Below are 14,141 nucleotides of genomic sequence, written 5' to 3'. Positions count from 1 at the left end.
TCACCTGGGTACTGCAATATTTTACAGTCCAGACATCTGACACAAGCCAGATGGCTCCCTTCCTTTTTCATCAGAACGTGTTTACTTCTCCCCACCCTCTGTCTGACATTTATAGAGTACCTGGTCAGAGGAGCAAAGAGAGAGAAAGAAGACAAGGCTCGTCTGCGATTGAAGCTGACGCAATCGCCCCCTTTTGCAACTGCCTGCAACAGGGCTTTGTGCATTGCCTGAGGCCTTTCTCGTCCCTCTCTGCTCATCTTTTCTGTTCTTGCAAACGTGGCCCTCCTTTCCCCAGAGATGAGCACAAATTAATGTGTGCATTGGCGACCAGCCCCCGGTGGCCTCCGCACGACAAGGGAGTCAGTTTCTCCCTGGGTAGAAGGGACAGGCTCTCAGCTCCCCAGGGTGTCTCCAGAGTTCTAATCAAACATGCTAATTAGAACCCCAGGAGCAAGCAAACAAGAGCCAGAAGTGGGTGGCTTCAGAGATGTTGTGGAGAGCTGCTCTGAATGCTACTTACGTTGTGTGTTAATACTTCTCACCCCTGGTGCTTCATCAGGAAGGGTTGTTTTGCTCTCAGTCTGCGTTCTCTTACCTACCAAACAGGATCCCTGAGACGGTGTTGCCATCACCTTGGTCATGGCTGACAAGGCCCACTTACGTAACTTGGGGTTTGATTAATTGATATTCCAGGCGAGTAGGCATTGGCATCTCTTTTGATCTCCCACTGACTGCACGTGGAGGTGCTGAATGCTTACTTGTTTATCAGGTTAATGAATTAGGTGTTGAACGAAGCCCAGATCCACCTAGAAAGCTTTTCATTGTTTGTGGGTGGCGTAAGGTGGGAATAGCCTCAAGAGAAAATATGTTAAAATGAGAACTCTGAAGGTCAGCAGACACCCCTGGAGGAGAGGCAAATGTCACATCACCAGTGCCAGCTCCCCTCTCTGCCGATAGCGCCCTTTTGCTTGTTCTGGGATGTGGTGATGGGGACTTAGGAGATAAGAAATCGAAACCCAAGAGAGAGTCATGGAATATTACAGTAATGAGTCTGGGGGGTCATGGAATATTACAGTAATGAGTCTGGGGGGGGTGTGTTTGGACAGAATGCATCTTTTTTAATGGGATGGAAGATTGTTAACATTTTGTTCCCATGGTTGGGCATCTTCTAGAATTCCACAACAATCCAGGAACAGCTCTCTTTTCTTTTTTTTTTTCTTTTTTTTAAAATATGTTTTATTTATTTCAGAGAGGAAGGGAGAGGGAGAGAGATAGAAACATAAATGATGGGAGAGAATCATTAATTGGCTGTCTCCTTCATGCCCTCTACTGGATATCGAGCCTGCAACCTGGGCATGTGCCCTTGATCAGAATTAAACCTGGGACCCAGGATCTTTCAGTCCACAGGCCAACACTCTATCCATTGAGCCAAACCGGTGTGGGCAGACCTCTCTCTTTCCTGTGCTGGTTTAGTATCCCAAGTTGTCCCTAGGTTTTTAGAATTTTAGAGCAGAAAAGAACTTTTGATCTCACTGAACCCAGATGGCCATGTTTTATAAATGAGTCTTGGGCTGAGTTCCTTCATTTGTTCATTAATTCAATCTCCTCACTCTACTCTTTGCTGTTCGGTAGTTTACATTTTGATGGAATGACACAGAGAGAAAAACCAATGAAACAAATGCACGAGCAAGATAATTTCAGAGAGTGGTGAATCCTGGGAAGAAGATAAAACAAGGCGATGAGACTGATGGAGAGGGAGGATGGACAGACACGAAATAAGGAAATATACCTCTAGAACGGATATTTACATTGACCCTTCTCATTACAGTGAGAAGAAGGAGTCAACCTTGCAAAGTTCAACCTGGAGAGATTCCTGGTTGTCTCTCTGGCAAATACCGCCAGGTGGGGAGTAAGTTGTTCTTAGTCTAAGTCAGAAAGAAGGCCAGTGTGGCTGGATCCTGGTGCCAAAGTGGAAGGTGAGACATAAGCTGGGAGAGGCGGGCAGCGGTCATATCAGGCATGCGCAGCATTGCAACTTGTGACAAGTGTTTTGGATTTCATTCTTTGTGCAATGGGAAGCCATTGGGACACTCTGAGCCGGGAAGCAAAGTGGTTTGATATGATTTTTAAAGAGCTGCTCTAGTTGTCTGAGGAGAATTGTCCATTGGTGGTGGTCACAGAGAAGCATGGAGAATGGGAAAGAGCTTCTGCTGTGTCCCAAATAAGTGGTAATTCCTCAATCACAGAGTGAGGCGGTGACAGAGCCAGTAGTAAAAAAATTAGGTTTCTCCCAATAATAAATGGACTCAGTACAACTGAAAAAAAGAAAAAAGAAAAATAAAAGCTGTTATTGTTTATGAAGTGCGTAGTGTTGCCAGGCTCTGCGTGACGTGCTTTATGTTCATTTTATCTAATAGTTGTCATAATTATCTAAGGTAGATTCTATTCTTTCTATTTTTCGGATGAGGGAACTGACCTTCAAGAAGAACGTTAGTGGTCAACCTCACACAGATAGCAAGTGGCAGGGAGGTACAGTGGGGATGAAAACCCAAACTAACCCCCAGAGCCCATAAGCCACAAAGACCATGCTTGCTATGTATAGGGAGAGCTGGTATAGCTGAATGGGTAAGCAGATGGGTGTTGGAGCCAGAAAACTCGTGTTCAAATCCCAGCCCTCTTGCTTACTAACTCCGTGACTTTGGGCAAGTCACTTCATTTTATTGTAATTTGGTTGAAAATTTTGCTATATTTCTTCTCTTTCTCCCCTCTTCCCATTCCTTCCCCCCCCCCCGCCCCCACCATTTCCCCATAGTGCCTACTAATAAAATTCTGGGGGAAATATAACCCTTGGGTTTTGTCTTTGCAAAGAATGAAGAAGTTGGAATCTGGGTCCCTGTGACAGCCGTAGCTTAGAGAATGGATGGTACCAGTGCCTAAGGTGAAGAAACAGACTCTGATTCTCTGAATCGCTGGGCAAAAGGAAAAGTGAACAGGGGAAGGGGGTTCTGAATGAGGCCTAAGAAGCAGCCTTGGGGCTCAGTAGGTAGAAAGTCCGCATAGAGCCGAAACCGGTTTGGCTCAGTGGATAGAGCGTTGGCTTGGGGACTGAAGGGTCCCGGGTTCGATTCCGGTCAAGGGCATGTACCTTGGTTGCGGGCACATCCCCAGTGGGGGGTGTGCAGGAGGCAGCTGGTCGATGATTCTCTCTCATCGATGTTTCTAACTCTCTGTTCCTCTCTCTTCCTCTGTGTGAAAAATCAATAAAAAATATATTTAAAAAAAGAAAAAAAGAAAGTCTGCATAGGTTCCTTCACACCTGTGTGGCCTGGTAGTCTCTGAATCCCAAGTTCATTGTTTTTCACTGACGGGTCAGTGTCTGTGTGCTTACACGTTTTGGTCAGCAGGGGGCAGTGTTACTTGTGAGTAAGGGGCTGCCTGCTTTTCACACAGGGGTCTGGCAAAGCTTATGCAGCCTAAAATTGCACCTACGTGGGCAGATTCTGGGTAGAGAACTCCACTTTTTCTCTGGACCCTATTCTCCCCTCTTCCCCCTGTCTCCTATTCTTTTCTGCTCCTCGCACCCTCTGCTCTGCCTCCTACCCCCAGGTCCCGCCTTTACCTTTGTAAAGCATGCTTACGACCACTGATTCCCCAGTCCTCCAAAATATCCCACAGGAGAGACTGGGTCAGGTTCAATATTTGCCATTTGTGGATGAAGAAACACAGGCCTGGAGGGGCACCCGGCCCCTTGCCATGGTCCTTTCCTCCAATGTAGTTATGGGACACAAAAGCCAATAGCAGAGGCTTTCCTTGTTCATCGTTCTAGAGAAAGCTATCATACCATGGAGTAGCACACTCGCTTTGGAATTAGAGCAAAAGCTGCCAAAGCAATACACGGAGAAGGTGCTGGTGCAGAGTTGTGGAGTCCGGCGCACTAGGCATTTCACGAGGCTCTCCTCTGAGAGGGCGGAAAGTCAAAGAGCTAACCTCTTTGGGTATGCACTGTGGCCAGGTGAGTGTAGGTCGATCCTGTGCTTTTTAAGAAAAGAAGCCACCGGAGCTCCTGACTCAGGGGCTGTTGCTTGGACTGAGCCAGTGAAAGTTTTGTGCAGAAGCGTTGGACTGTGGACACATTTCTTCGTCTCTTTAAGCTTTAGATTCTGCATATACAAGGGGAGATTGTCAGAGAGCTGTTGTGACAGACTCCACACAGACACTCTGCATTCAACCAATATTGCTATAGGTGTCCAAATAGGAGATTTACTGTTTTCATAGCTGCTCGTGGTGGGGGAGTGATTACATCGACGGCCCCGATGAATGACTCTCTGTAGCCACACCCTTTGCCGTCCCTGCCGTCTCTGACTCGAGGCTGGCCTTGTGTCTTGCTTTGGCCAATAGAATGTGCGTGATTTTCAAGCTTGGGCCTTCAGGGGCCTTGCACTCTTCTGTGATATCTTGCTTTTTCTTTTAAAATATATTTTGTATTGATTTCAGAGAGGAAGGAGAGGGAGAGAGAGTTAGAAACATCAACGGTGAGAGAGATCCATTGACCAGCTGCCTTCTGCACGCCCCACAATGGGGATCGAGCCCACAAGCCAAGCATGTGCCCTGACTGGGAATTGAACCCTGACCTCCTGGTTCATAGGCCAACACTCAACCACTGAGCCACGCCGGCTAGGCTCTTGCTTGCTTTTGAAACCCTGCTCCCTCTATGTTAGGGGTGTCGAACTCAATCAGAGAAGGGGCCAAAATCTAAAATCCAGCCTAAATCGCGGGCCGAATGGTTTACTGAACAGTCATAAACTGTCATTGTGATGGAAACGCAGCGGAGTGCAGTGATGACAGCGCGGTGCGGGCCACATTGCAAGGCCTGGCGGGACGGATTTGGCCCGCGGGCCTTGTGTTTGACACATGTGCTCTATGTGAAAAAGGCCAGGCTATTATTCTATAAGCATGGTCGGCAAACTGCGGCTCGAGAGCCACATCTGGCTCTTTGGCCCCTTGAGTGTGGCTCTTCCACAAAATTCCACGGCCTGGGCGAGTCTATTTTGAAGAAGTGGCATTAAGAAGAAGTTTCAGTTTAAAAAATTTGGCTCTCAAAAGAAATTCCAATCGTTGTCCTGTTGATATTTGGCTCTGTTGACGAATGAGTTTGCTGACCACTGGGCTAGAGGATGGGAAATGCTTGGACCTCAGGCGCATGAGCCATTCCAGCAGAGACCAGATCTGCTCTGCAGATCCCCGGAGACTCATGAGCAACGGGTGCTTGTTGTTTAATGTTGGCTAGTTTGGGGAGTGCTCACCGTGCAGCCATGGCTGTTGGGTACACTGCTTGAAGTTTTACGTAGGCTAATTGAGGGAGGGGGTCATGCTGGGTGAGACTCTTTGGAAGGTTACCAACGATATCATTGAATGCTTATGATAGTTTTAGAGTCGCAAGCTCAGGGATAGCCACGGTTGTTTATATACTAGAATACAACAGACCCGGTTCCAGATCCCTGCTCTCCCACTTACTGTGTGCCTTTGGTGAAATTCCTGAACCTCTCTACGTCTCAGTTTCCTCTTCTGTAAAATGGGGATGATAATAGTTATGAGGAGGATAAAATGGGGTAATCTAGGCAGAGTGTTTAATAGGGTGCTAGGCACATAGTGAGAGCTCAGCCAATGTGAAGCATTCTCACGGACAACGACACATTTAATCTCCACACGATGCCTCTACGCATAACCGTGTGGCTGCTGCAGGTCCAGTTGGTAACTCAGGACGGGATCTTGCAATTAATTCTTCTAAAGCTTTGGGAGGGGGAAAGAAAAAAAAGAAGAATTACAATGACATACGCATTTTTCCTCCTTTGTTTAATTATTAAATTAACACAGGCTGTGTGCCTTAATCCAAAATGTCTTCTGGGGCAAAAGTCCTGATTCAAAGAAAATTTATGCTGTGAGTTATGACCTATAATTACGAATTTGGAACTCTGATTCTGCGCAGGAAGGTACACCTATTTTATTAGGGAGGAGATGTGCACTCATGCTCCATTGGGAACCGGGGGTGGGGGGGGCGGCATACATCTTTCTCTGTTGCAAGTTGTAACAACTTATACCTCACAGTTCATTGAGCACACTGTCTAAGGTGGAAAAACATCCTCCGACTCTATAGCTCTCCTACAAAGGAGATTTCAAAAGGAAACCAGGTTTAGGTTTTAGTGTTCAGGGCAAAATTCCTTTCAGGGACCCATTCCTTCACTGACCTTTATTCCCAGTGGGAGAAGGGAATGGGTGGGGAGATGGGGAGTCAGAGTAGAGATTCTTCTCAGAGGAGAGAGACATGCTGAGTCAACTCCTCGTTCCTCAGCAGCATTAGGCTGCGTGAGTACGCACAGACCTTATTGACTGTCAGTTGATTTAAATAATTTAAAAACATAAAAAAACGTACCCTTTTCCTAAACACTGACTCTTGGACTTTTTTAAAAATTAAAAAAAAAAAAAAATCTAGCCAAAACTGGTTTGGCTCAGTGGATAGAGCATCGGTCTGCAGACTGAAGGGTCTCAGGTTTCATTCTGGTCAAGGGCATGTACATTGGTTGCGAGCACATCCCCGGTAGGGAGTGTGCAGGAGGCAGCTGATCGATGTTTCTCTCTCATCGATGTTTCTGGCTCTCTATCCTTCTCCCTTCCTCTCGGTAAAAAAATCAATAAAAATATATTTAATTTTTTTTTTTTAAATCTTGGTCATATCATCGGAGTATCTAATATTAGGGACATACCCGTGGAGACCCACCACGCACTGCGCATACGGTGAAGGGGTTTGCAGTCTCTGAAACATCAAGGAATTCCCTGGTTCTGTTCCAGAGGGAGTGGCTAGTTCCCCGAAGCCCATTACCCAGGGGTGATTTTCCCAGACCTTTTTCATGCAGATGAGATGGAGGCTTTTCATCCCGGTACAGATCACTTGTATGTGCTTCCAGGGATCACAGGGGATGCCCTTGACATTGTCACAGAAACTCATCTGTGACTTGTCTGGCAGAGATTACTGATGCCCTGGTGGGCTGCAGAGGGACAATGCAATCACGCTGAGCTTCCTGTGCTAGGCTGCCCCTGTGACCGCCCCCCCAATGATACCGAGGGGCTTTGGTCAGGCCTTGCCCCAGCCTAACTCCCTGAGGGCAGCTGGTGGTCGAGGGGAGAGAGAGCAGTGTGCTTCAGGTGGCAGGCAGTTGGTGGGGACCAGGTGTTGAGGGTGAGTTCCGTCTTGATGGGTTGTTAAATATTATGACTATCACCCCTGGTTGCAGGTGACTGAAACCTACAGTTATTTTGTTTATTTTTAAAAATAAATCTTTATTGATTGTCAGAGAGGAAGGAAGAGGGAGAGAAAGATAGAAACATCCATGATGAGAGAGAATCATGGTTCAGCTGCCTCCAGCACGCCCTGATTGGGAATCAAACTGTGGCCTCCTGGTTCATAGGCTGAGGCTCAACCACTGAGCCACACCAGCCAGGCGAAACCTACAGTTTTGATCATACTTCTCCAAATACAGAGGAGGAAGCACAGTCTCTCTCTCCCTCTCTCTATCTCCCTCTCCCCCTCCCTCCCTCTCCCTCTCCCCCTCCCTCTCCCTCTCCCCCTCCCCCTCCTCCTCCCTCTCCCTCTCCCTCTCCCCCTCCCCCTCCCCCCCTCCCCCTCCTTCTCCCCCCCTCCCCCTTCCCCCCCCCCTCTCTCTCCTTGAAGCACAGGGGAAGATTATCAGTTCCTGATGAATATCATTTCATTTCAAGCCTCTGGCAGAAACCAACTAGGGTCCCTGAGGTGCAACTCAGAATTCCCAGGGGGAGAGCATCTCATTGGCCAGGTTTGGGCCAGGTGTCCGCCTCCAGCCGGATGTGGCCAGGAGATCCCAGGCATGTGACACCTTGTGCCATTCAGCCTGCCCCGCTGAGTGATGTCGAGTGGGGCACCTGCCTGAGGGGGGCGCTGTGCTCCTGAACGGCTTCCTGGAAACCACACGTCTGTGTAATCCCTGGAGAGTGGGCTGGGTCTAGTGACTCTGCCAAACTTAGGGGACAAATGACGGGGGCTTCCATCTTGCCCAGACTCTTTCCCTCTGGTTCTTCTTGTTTATGTGCTCTGACAAAGCACGCGGCCATGCTGTGCCCTGGGGAGAGGTAGTGTGTCTAGGAATGGAGGCTGGTGCCAGCCAAAACTCAAGTCCTGCCAACCACCAGGCGAGGTCAGAGGGGGGGCGGTGCTTGGGTTTGAGGGGGAGAAGGACTAGGAAGCATGCCCTCCCCCCGCCCAGCCTGGAGGTGACTGTGGCCCCAGCTGACACCTTGATTATCGCCTGTGAGGGACCCAGAGCCAGAGCACCCAGCTGTGCTCAGACTCCTGACTCATACAAACTGCGAGATCACAGACGATGTCTTCAAGCCGCTACTCTTTAGCCCGCTGTTCCAGAAATCCCGCCCTTCTGTTACTGAATTCTGGGGGTAGTTTGTCCTGCAGTAACCGGTCACTGACACAGGCACCTCGTGTGTGGAGATGATCTGTGCCCCGTCCTAACTTCCCTGGGTAACGGGTTGTGTGTGAGTGTTTGAACCTATTCAAGTTACCTTCTCTTCTGCAAAATAGAGGTGATCGTAACGGCGTGGCTGCTGAGAGGACTAAATGAACACACGAGTACCAGCACTTTAGTTTAGCTATGTTAATCTTAACTAATTAACTAATATTAGTGATATCGATACCGTTTAGCTTCCTGAGCTTTCACAATTTCTGCTCACCCAATACTAGTTTCTTCTTCAAAGAGGTTTGGAGAATTCTGTGCCCCTTAAATGAATAATATAGAGGTGAACATGAAATATTCAGAAATCTCTCGGAGGCAAATGGTTATTTAACTTCTAAATGCAGAGGGAACCATTCCCGTTTTATTCATTCCGGGTTGAAAGCAAAGAACGCGTTCCTAAATCAGAGAGAAGTCAAATCAAGACAGAGTTTTTGACGGAGACCTTTGGAGGAAACTCAGAAATATGCGAGTCGATAGAACAAGAGTTTGTTTTTGCGGTTTCCCTTCTCACAAAGGCAGCCTGCAGCCCTCTGCAGCCAATTATTTTGTGCGTGGAAATGCCAGGGCACGGCGCAGGTGGCGATCCGCCACAGATACAGCCCGGGGAGGAACAGACAGAGATAATCATTGGCGCTTAAAAGGCTCCTGCCTTCTGAGGCCGGAGCCCACGGTGTCAAAGGTCTGATGGGATTTGCTCATTAATTCCAAGCTTGAGTGTCCAGCTGCTCCGGGTTTCCTTTCTCCTCGGGGATGCTGTTTTTCTCCCAGGGGCCGCTGGGGACCTTGTGTGGTGGTGGGAGCTGTCAGATGTACAGATTCCCCCCCCCCCCGCCCCCCCACCTCACTGTGTCTTTTCACCGCTCCATCCCAGGACCCCTGCCCAGGCCCGGATTTCCTCCCGTCTCCTTCTGCGGCACCAGGGGCTCAGCTGGCCCAGCCTGTCTCCGTTCCTGCGCACTGCTAGCTTCCTGCCCGAGCCTGGCTGCTGTGGGGAGCAGCTTCCCGAGCGGCCTGTCACTTCCGCTGTCCCAAGGTGAAGTGCAACAAAAGCCTTTCTGGGTTAAGGGTGACACTACGTGTTGCTGGGAAAACGAGGGGCAGCAGAAAGGGTACATGAGAAGTGCAGTCACCAGATACCCTTCCCAGGAAATACCAGGCTCCCGAGTCGGGCCTGCCGCTTCCTGAAGGCTGGGGTCCCTTAGTGTCTGCCTGAGTCACTGTATTTATCTCTCCTGCCCCCCAGTACCACCCTGCCCTCGCGCCCTATGGATGGGAGGGTAAGTTACCAGGCTCCTCACAAGTAAAAGACAACACTTCCTGCTTCCAGAAGCACCCTCCCCCATCACTCAATGAAACAATTAAAAATAATTACCAGGCCCTAGCTGGCTTGGCTCAGTGGATAAAGTGTCGGCCTGAGGACTCAGGGGTCCCAGGTTCGATTCTGGTCAAGGGCATGTATCTTGGTTGCGGGCACATCCCTGGTGTGGGGTGTGCAGGAGGCAGCTGATTGATGTTTCTCTCTCATCGATGTTTCTACCTCTCTCTTCCTCTCCCTTCCTCTCTGAAAAAAAAAAAACAAACAAAACACACACACACACACAAAAAAAACACAAAAAAAAAACAAAACCCAATAAAATATATTAAAAAAATAATTACCAGGAACAATCAAACAAGGGAGAGGTTCTCTTCGTGCTATGAACTGAAAAGTGTCCTATAAGAGGAAGAGGAGGAGATTTTGGAACGACTTAGTGCATCTCCTACATCCTTCTCTCCCCCTAGAAGTGAGTGATAGAAGAGAAGAAAGTGAGCTGCAAAGCCTCGAGGGTCCTCACCAGTGCCCCTGGTTTAGGTAGATGTTGGTAAAAGCTGGGAATAGGGAGCTTAGAGAAAAGTCAAGGAAATCTCTCCCAACAGCAGAGGCTCCCAGTTATCTCACTATCACAGGGGAGCCAGGAAGAGCGCCCCCCCCCCCCCCCCCGCCCCCGGTGTCACCACCGGCCAGGATTCTGTGCGGAGTCAGGGGACTGAGTTGAAGTCTGAGGGTATCCAGTCCCCACTCCTCCCATGGGAAGAGGGGTTACCCCAACCTGGACATTAACAAAGTCTTGGGAGAAAGGGCAAAGCCAATCCTATAGCAAAGGCTGCAGGTAGTTGGCCAAGCTTTTTCTGAGTTCCTGGCCTTGGCCTCGGCCTCAAAATGCAGCTGGAAGGGGGGGGGGGGGGGGCGGGGGGGAAACAGATAAGGTTAGGAAGTTGACAATGAAAATCCATTCTCTATGAAAGCAAATAACAACAATAATAAAAAAAAACAATAAATAAATAAATAAAATGAAAGGAAGAAAGAAAACTCTGAAGAGCTGAAAGTGGGGCAAAGAAAAGAGGTAGCAGTTGACTGGGAAGGTGGGGATCAAGGTAACATTGCTTAAAGACAGGACTGGATGTGGTGAATTAAAAAAAAGGGGGGGGGAAGGAAGGGTAATTTCTAATTCTATCAATATTAGGCAATTGGCCAGCCAGCTCTATCGCAGTAGTGAGCTTTGGATTGGAGAAGTAAATTTGGGAATTATCAACATATGTAAGACTGCTTGGAGATTAGACGGGACACGCAGGGGAGCAGGTGACGGAAAAGAGTACAAGGCTGAGCAGTAAGCTCTGAAGACAGCGATATTCAATCAATAGGCGGAAGTATTGGGTCCTACAGAGAAGTCTGAGGAAGAACAGGGTCACCGCAGTCATGGGAAGAGGATGCTTCAGGGAGGAAGACCACAGGATGGAATAATGCCGGGAATTCAGTAAAGACAAGGCAAAGAACTCTGGGTTGGATGTAACAACACAGGAGGTTATTTGGGGGTCTCCAATGAGAGAGTTTCAAGGGTGTAATGGAGGACAAGCACATTTTGAACGATTGAAAGAATTCCTGGGAAATGATGAAGTAGAAACCGTAATCACAGAACTTTTTCAACAACTTTGGCTATGAAGGAGGTAGGGGGTGGGGAGGGGGGAGATAGGGCAATGACCAGAGAAAGAAACAGGTTTGAGGGACTAGTAGAGCATGCATATCTATTGGAAAGGTACCAGGAGAGGAGTGTGGGGGGGGGGGAGTAGGGGAGAGAACCCCCTCTGTGCCTGTGGGATGAAGTTCAGAGAGACAGAGAGAGAGATGGAGAGAGACAGAGAAAGATACAGGGGAGAGACAATGGATGGGATCAGGTTTGATTCCGGTCAAGGGCACGTACCTTGGTTGTGGGTACATCCCCAGTAGGGGGTGTGCAGGAGGCAGCTGATTGATGTTTCTAACTCTCTATCCCTCTCTTTTTCTCTCTGTAAAAAAATCAATAAAATATGTTTAAAACAAAAAAACAAAATAAAATGGGTGATCAAAGAGGATGTGGAGAAGCTGGGCTTGACTGTCTCTAGGTCCCTTCAGAACCATGTCAACAAACTCCTCTCCCCCTTTCTGGGCTCAGCTTGGAAGCCAGCTCTCTCGTGAGCCTTCTTCAACTCCCTGGCTTGGAGTTAGGAGAGGACTGTCGATCTCACCCCAACAGAGACTGTAGAAACATTGGACTCAGGATCCTGGAATTGGGTTGAGGCAGAGAGGATGTTCAACGAAGAAGCTAGACACGTAGGAGTGCCTATTTACCATCGTCTGCAGCCAGGTCCCTGAGCCAAACCCAGCCCACTGCTGGGCTTTGTAATCACTTTTTATGGCTATGTCTATCATTACTTCCCAACTACAGCATCAGAAGCGAGTGGTCATGACAGAGACCCGATGGCCCACAAAGCTGACAATACTCACTCCTCGGCTCTTTTACTGGAAATGCCAATCCTGCTCTAGAGGAAAAGCAGGGAGGTTTCGGAGGAAGGATAACCTTGAGGAAAAACCCCAACTTCTGAGTCTGTTTCCTTTTCTGCAAAAATAAGGGCACCATTCATTAAGTCAATCTTTCATTTAAAGAGCATTTATTGATTGCGTGCCCTGTGCCAGAAGCTGGGAGTGCAGAGATCAATAAGATCCAGCCTGGTCCTTTCAAAGGCCACCGCAGAGATAGATGGGTAAACAGATCGTTGAAATGCTTAGAGATAAATGCTCTGCACGCATGCCTGTGGGCGGAAGGGGAGGTCTCTCACCTGGTCCAGAGGGGCTGGGAAGGCTTCGCTGAGACACAGAGAAGAGGGACTTGTCGGCTTAGAAGGCTGCTGTGGATGAGAAGGAAATCAGTCAGGGGTGGGGGCAGCATGAGGGGAGATCAAGGGGAATCTGGGAGAGGAATTCTTGGAAGACACCAAGATAGCAGGGCTAAGTGCAGGCAGACGGAGACGGAGCGGCGAGGGAGACAGAGGAGAATCGGGAAAGTGTACGGATTATCAATGAGACACTTGGGGCACCACCTCGCCACCCTGCCCTTGACACACCTTCCTAGCTGCTCATTGCCCTCCCCGCAGAGCCCAGATGTGGTTTTACAACTGTTTCAACAGAACCCTCCAGACAGCCACCATCTGTCTGTTGGAATTTGCCCTGAGATGAAACTTATTGGTGGTCTGAAGGCATACACAGGCCATTTGTTAACTATAAAGCAACCCCAAAATGTAATGTGCCATTACCAGTCATTAATAAAATAAAATAAAAACCTAGTAATAGGGTCATATCTATAATTCAACGCAGGTAACAGACTTTGAAATGTTGCACCAAACATTTCGGCAATGTTGCACCAAACATAGCCTCGTTTTAATACGAATTGAATCTGAGAAGTATACTCATTCCTAAGAAATCATACATGAGATTTAACAGAACAAGTAGATTTCTAAAGTATATGGGAGTCTGAACAGATTTAAGAATGAGGCAGACAATTCTTTTTATGTTTAAAGATTTAAGGAACTATTTCAAACATTCAGAAAATAGAATAATAGAACACCCATGTATTCACTACCAAGATTTTAAAAGTGCTAATATTTTGCCATTGTTTCAGAGTTTAATAAAAAGAACGAAGACATGCCCTGGTCAGTTTGGCTCCATGGATGGAGCTTCAGCCTGCGGACTGAGGGGTGCCAGGTTCATTCTGGTCAGGGGCACTTGCCCAGCTTGCAAGCTTGATCTCCAGTGGGGAGTGTGCAGGAGGCAGCTGATCAATGATTCTCTGTCATCTTTGATGTTTCTATCTCCCTCTTCCTCTCCCTTCTTCTCTGAAAGAAAAAAAGAAAAAGAAAAAGAATGAAGACATTGTAGTACAATTGATATCCCTTTTTGCTGTTGTCTCTGCCTCTCAGAGATTCCCACTTTGGAAATTAGTGTGTTATCTCCCTCATTTGTATTTGTTTTTTGTTTATTTAACGACAGAGAGAGAGAGAAAGAGAGAGGGAGAGGAAGGGAGAGAGGGGGGAGAGAGAGAGAGAGAAAGAGGAGAGAGAGGGAGAAAGAGAGAGGGAGAGGGAGAGGGAGAGGGAGAGAGAGAGAGAGAGAGAGAGAGAGAGAGAGAGAGAGAGAGAGAGAGAGAGAGAGAGAGAGAAACAATTGTTCCACCTAACTACACATTCATTGGTTGATTCTTGTGCTGTGACCCGAGATTGAACCCACAACCTTGGCGT

The sequence above is a fragment of the Pipistrellus kuhlii genome, unplaced genomic scaffold (genome assembly GCF_014108245.1).
Source record: "Pipistrellus kuhlii isolate mPipKuh1 unplaced genomic scaffold, mPipKuh1.p scaffold_m20_p_17, whole genome shotgun sequence".
Lineage (NCBI taxonomy): Eukaryota > Metazoa > Chordata > Mammalia > Chiroptera > Vespertilionidae > Pipistrellus > Pipistrellus kuhlii.
The sequence above is the reverse complement of the archived record's forward strand: the minus strand, read 5'-3'. Positions refer to the sequence as shown.